Source organism: Capricornis sumatraensis, chromosome 21, assembly GCF_032405125.1.
Source record: "Capricornis sumatraensis isolate serow.1 chromosome 21, serow.2, whole genome shotgun sequence".
Taxonomy (NCBI): domain Eukaryota; kingdom Metazoa; phylum Chordata; class Mammalia; order Artiodactyla; family Bovidae; genus Capricornis; species Capricornis sumatraensis.
Window position 1 is genome coordinate 60307263 of NC_091089.1, and position 6000 is coordinate 60313262.

Here is a 6000-nt window from a genome sequence, read left to right on the forward strand (position 1 = left end):
ACTGATGCAAGACTCAGCTATAACCTTTGAGGGAAGATGGGTTTGTGCCTAAGTTTCCATACTAATCACAGACATCATCTTGTATACATAGATTTACCTTTACCTTCCATGCCTATGGATTCATGAAAACTCCCATTTAAATATGGCACGTGGGTGAGGGGGGTTGGCGGCAAGAATACTGGAGTGGGCTGCCATTCCCTTCTCCAGGAGATCTTCCCGACCCAGGGATTGAACCCGGGTCTCCCGCATTGTAGGCAGACGCTGTACCGTCTGAGCCACCAGGGACGTCAATATGGCACTAATATGTATTAAACAGCACCATCAGATGATGCAGATGAATCTCGACCTTGCTTTTTAGATGGCACATACCCTATCAACCATTTCCAGGCAAAAAATAATTTTTCTTACTTATTGCAGATGCATTCTAAATTATAAACTTTTTTCTTTTGTTCTTGAATGTTTTCAAGTATAGAATTTTCTTCAAAATATATAAATGTCTATGTTGTTTTATCATTGCCCTGGTGTCAAACATGTGTCGTTTCTATTACTGTGATAGTTTATGTTAGGAAAGCATTCTGAAATTTTAGCAAAGAGAGAGTTGTTGTTCAGTTGCTCAGTCGTGTCCGACTCTTTGCAACCCCATGGACTGCAGCACGCCAGGCTTCCCTGTCCTTCACCATGTCCCAGAGTTTTGGGTTTTTTTCTTAACAGTATGAAAAAAGCAAAGAGAGAGAAAAACTTTTTAATTAACCAAGGGGGGGAACTAGCCTTTGTGGAGAAATTACGATTTGACAGACACTTTGGGTATATTTGCTCGTGTGATTTCCCCCAATCAATCCTGTTAAGGTGGATGTTGTTATTGCCATTTACAGGTGAGAACACTGAAGTTCAGACTGGCTGGAAACTGTGCTAAAGTCAGGATCTGGTTCCAAACCCTGCCTCTGAGCCTGGACTCTATCCCTCAGCTCCACTCTGCGTCCTGCACCTCTCTCAGATTAGGACACTCGATGGCATCCTCCTCCCACAGGCTGATAGCTGCACGTAAGTGTGTGTGGGGTGGTGGAAAGTAAATTAAATTGGGAGGAGGTGTCTTTTCAAAGTGATGAAAATTAGGAATTCCACCCTACCTAAAAATCTTCCCCAATTGTGACTGCATGTTTTGCAAAGAACTTCAAAGGACAATGGAGTTTGGGAGATGAAATCCATTTAAATTTGTTTTAAATCTGGATTTCAAGATCTGATCATGCTTCTTGAGCATCAGTGCCTTTTGCTACAGATTTGTCCCTCCGTTCTTTCAGAAGGCGGCTCACAACATCCGGGCTTTCGGTTCAGAAGCCCAACAGCAAAGGAACTGGCTTGATTTACCCTTGACTGATATCGCTGGTATAAAGCGTTTCTGACCACTCCTGGTTAACTAGCCATTCGAAAAAGAGGGCTACCTTAACCTGAGGAGAAGGCTGTGGAAGGGAAATAATCACAGCAGCAGCAGCTCTAAATGCCGCTGTTATCTACTTTTAAATGCCTGCCAGATGTCTGTAACTGACACCCTCAACCAGTGCTTCGAGTTCGGATGTGTTCATCAGAATGTGACCGTGCTGCTGTTTCATCGATCTTTCTGGGGGTGACTTTTTGCCTTCGATTTTCAAAAACATCCTAGTTAGCAACTCAAGTACAGTGTCATGCCAACAGTTAACAATACTGTCTTCTTTTTCTTCCGTTTTGGTTTTGTTTGGTTAATTTTTTTTTTTAAACAATACGGTTTTGTGCACTTAAACATGTATTAAGACAGTAGATCTCAAATATTCTTACCCCAGTTTTTAAAAAGGAAAGAAAACCTGTTTCAAAGACTCAGTGAATGTTTGCACCGGCCATTTTGAAATGCCTGATAGCTGTGCAGCACCTTTCATTCCTGTCATCAGACAAGGGACCGCTGGGTCCCTTCTCAGAGTTATTCCCATAAAAGGAATGACTTTTGACTGAAACACTCAAATGGGTCAGGCAGAAGTACCAACAGGGGGCTGCATCCCCTGGGTCGTTGCCTCAGATTTTCACGATATTTTTCTTTGCAAAGCCTTCACAAATCATTCTTTTCATTAATCCTTCATGTTTATTTTTTTTCTAACTATTGAGATAGCCATGAGATGAAAGAATCTTTTAAAATGGCTGTCAAGCCAAAATGGTCATTAAAAAATAATGATAATAATAGATTTGCAAAAGTGTCAGAATGGACCGAAATGGGAAAAAAAAAAAAAAGGAGCATTTGGCCACTTGAAAACCCTGCAATGTACCCAAGCATGCTCTGTAGACCCTACTCATTCCATCCCGTTCAAGTTCCTAAGGAAACAGGGGGCTTAGTTCCCTTTTGCAGAAACTGTAAACAAAGGCATATGTAAAGCACAGCCATTCCTGAGGTTAAAAACCGGAGCCGAGATACTCACTTTTCAATACTTGCTGTCCAGGAGGCGTGTCAGGAGGGCCAGCTCGGCTGTGGGTCCCCAGACTGTGTACCAGGCATTGAGTGGGTGTCCCTGTTCCCAGGACGGGGAACACGGAGGAGTGACAGGGTTCGGGGTCTTTTCCCAAGTTTTTCAAAGCACAGTTGGGTCTGCTTCCAGGAAAGCTCCTGTCTTCCTAAGAGGGAAAATTCCGTGCCCAGGGACGTTCTGGAAGAAGAGCATGTTTTTTTTTTTCCCTGCCCCTGAATGAACTAGGTCATTGCTGAAGCTGGAGATTTTTTAGCATCACAGTGATGAAACTTGAGGGCTGTTTCTGCAGAAGGTGTGACCCTTGTTGACGCTGCCGGGGAGGCCCTGGCAGAGGGGCCTGGTGAAACGCAGCCCGGGGCGAGCTGATGAAACGCAGACGAGCTGTCCCTGATGGCTCGGAGACAGCCGCGTTTGGCAGAGCCCATGCCAGACCTCAGGTTCAGGTGCTGTCTCAGAAAAGCAGGATCTCGCTGCCTGATAAGGTGTTTAAGGCCACAGGCACATCGGCAGTTCTCCCACCAAGGCGATCAGGCACTTGAAACACACATAGGAAACCCAAAGAGCGGGGGAAGGGCAGGGAGGAGGGCAGGTGAAAAATAAGAGTCATATGTTATTTATTTAGAATTGGCATCACCATCACTCTCTGAAGTTCTCTGAGAAAAGCAGAAGCCACAGGAAGGCAGGCTCCACCCTGTCCCCCGGTGGTCCCCTCCTCACCCCTAAACACCCCTTTCTCTCATACACACAAACACACACACTCACACATGCACACATGTGCACATTCTCTCTCTGTCTACTTTGATTGCCACAGTAAGAAGAAAAGAGAGGAAGATCAGAAGATATCCAGAGAAGAACTGCCATGAGCCCTGGTTTGTTTGGGTTTTTTTTTTTTCCAAATTGTCAAGAATCGTTCTTGCTGTCAAAGTGGGTTTTATAACGTGGGCATTTCTCTTCTTGAATTTTGTCCAGTTCCAAGAAAGAACATAGAAAAATCCAGAAGTATCGCTGTGTAACCACTTTGCCTCTTTGCAAAAGTATTTTAATGCACCGTACCTGGAAACTGACAGCTTCGACGGAAACCTTTTACGAGACTCATGGCTAAAATTAGCAGCTTCAAGTGGGTGACTTTGAAAGGGACACAACTGCAAATATTCACTCCCTACTGAGCAGTATAATCCTCAAAAGCAAATTGTTTTAACACAGCGCAGTGTGTGAATCGCTATACTTGGATGGAATGTAACTTCCCACAAGATGAAAAATCATCATCTAAATTATTAGGTATCAAGGGTACTGTTGATGTATTCTGTTTATTTCACTTGTACCTTCGTTTGAGAAGAAAGATACTGAAAACTCAGAGACTTTAAAATAATGACTGTCTCTTGGGCAACACGTTTCCATGAAATGCAACAGAATGCAGAAATCACCACGTATTTGTGAATGTGGATATCCACTGGTTTTATTTAAAGCCTGATCCTCTTCACAGCAGAAGGTCATTTCGAGATAAGAGGAGATAATGTTAAGGTGACGGTGAAGAGAGAAAAAGGTTGTGATGATAAAAAAGTAAAAGTATCACACACAGCAAGACAGGATAAACCCAACAGAGCAGATAAATGTGACGTGATCTTGAAAGAAGAGTTGCCTGGGAATTCTTAAATGGAAAAGTTGACATTCGTTATGAAATTTAATTTTGGTCTTCACAAACAATTTGAAAGACACACTCCCTCAACTCCTATTATCCACCTCCTAGCAAAATAAATTTAAGGAGCAGAGAATTTAAATTTATATATATGGGGCTTCCCTAGTGGCTCAGATGGGAAAGAATCTCCCTGCAACTCAGGTGACTTGGGTTTGATCCTTGGGTTGGGAAGATCCGCTGGAGAAGGGAATGGCTACCCACTGTAGTATTCTTGCCTGGATACACACACACACACATATAATGGATTAGCCATCCCATTAGCCTGCAGCCATCGAATTTCTGACGTTGGTGTTAAATGCAGGCTGGGTCACTCTTCTGAATTTTTTATGATTATCAGAAGGAGAAAGAATAGAAGGAAGGATGTTGAAGATAAAAAAAGGAAGGCATATGTTTGTGTCTCTCGCATAGCATCTGAAATACGTGTTTGTGATTAAAAATAAAGACCTAAGAATGTTTGGCATCATATCAAGTGAAGTAGTATGGAATAGAGAAAACGGTGAAGTAAGCTCTTTATCTAAAGCTGCAGAAGAAGGAAGAAAACTCTCTTCACGTGAGAGATTTTTCATCTAAGGAGCAGAGTTGGAAGTGTATTTTTAATCAGATGCCATTTAATTGTTTCTCTGAAAGGCTTTTGAGGCTGTTTTAGTTTCTTGGCATGTGGAATGAATGGGTGCCGTGCGATGCACCGGCCGCTCTGGGCTCGCTGGGGAAGGGGATCTAGTCAGTTTCCAACGTGTCTGAACATTTCAAGCAAATCCAGAGGGTCCTTTAGCTGCTCTCTGCTCCCATAACTTGGGCTTGGATTGGTCCGTGAGGGGTTTATCGCTCACCTTATCCCTCCTGGCACAGGAGGTCTTTGAATGCTCGCGTTTAACGGTCTGAGTGACGGATGCCCTTCCCAGCACAGCACATTCTTGGCTGAGCTTTGGTACCAACCACATGTCAGGTCAGATCAGATTTTCTGCCAGGGTCCTCGGGCCAAGCTGGAACTGAGCAGGTCAGTCCAGCTTGCAGGGAGCTGTGTGGGAAGAGTCCCCCCACCGTGGAGAGCAGCACGTCATCCCCATCCAGGGTCCAGGGATTCTCAGAGCTTCTGCAGTATGTGCGGTTCCTTGTTGAGTGGGCATGACCCGAGTCAGGCCTTTTTGACCTGCATTCAGTTCCCTGTATACTAAACGGCTGCTAGTCACTCAGGTCACTTGGGCTTCCCAGGGGGCTCTGCGGGCAAAGAATTTGCCTGCCAAGGAGGGAGATGCGGGTTCCATCCCTGGGTCAGGAAGATCCCCTGGAGGAGGAAATGGCAACCCTCTCCAGTATTCTTGTCTGGAAAATTCCTTGGACGATGGAGCCTGGTGGTCTTCAGTCTTGCAGTTGCAAGAGTCGGACACAACTGAGCAACTAAGTGCACACAGTCACTTAAGTAGGTCAACTCCATGAGTACTCCTTTCCCTCAAGTACAGAAGCGAAAGAGCTAGTGAGGTCCACAGAACTCCTTACAGAAGCATTTACTCCAAACTTCCCTGGCAGTTCAGTAGCTAAGACTCCATGCTTCCAATGCAGAGAGCACAGGTTTGATCCCTAGTCGGGGAACAAGGATCCCACATGCCATGGGACGTGGTCAAAAATAATACATACATAAATAAATAAAAATAGCATAAAATAATAGCAAATGTATAAGACAAAGGGAAACTGTTACTATATTAGGAGTTTATGATTTATGTACACAATATCAATAACCTCAGATATGCAAATGACACCACCCTTATGGCAGAAAGTGAAGAGGAACTAAAAAGCTTCTTGATGAAAGTGAAAGAGGAG